We start from the raw sequence: 389 nt of genomic DNA on the forward strand, positions 1-389 counted from the left end.
TTTATCTCCATAGAAATGAACTCGTCGGGGTACGCTAGGTTGCGTTTCTTCAGTTTGTGTTAGATTGCGATCAGTTGAACATTCTGATTCCTTACTGATGAATGCGCGAATCTGGTCTACATGTCGCTTAAATCGTTTACTGGCGTATTCTATTTCATAATGAAGATCTCCTAGCCTGGTAACGATTATGCCTGGAATCCATTTATCCATCCGAGGATTACCCGAGAGGAAATAAATTGTTTGTCCCGGTTTAAATGATCTAGATGAAGGATCAAGCTGTAGTTGTTTCTCCTTCATTTTGGTGTACATACTATCAGGTCGGACCAAGTCTAACCGAGTTCGTATATTGCGACCTAAGAAGAGTTTAGCAGGAGGCTGTCCTGTTGTCG

This window comes from Cyphomyrmex costatus, unplaced genomic scaffold, assembly GCF_001594065.2.
Source record: "Cyphomyrmex costatus isolate MS0001 unplaced genomic scaffold, Ccosl1.0 scaffold3, whole genome shotgun sequence".
Lineage (NCBI taxonomy): Eukaryota > Metazoa > Arthropoda > Insecta > Hymenoptera > Formicidae > Cyphomyrmex > Cyphomyrmex costatus.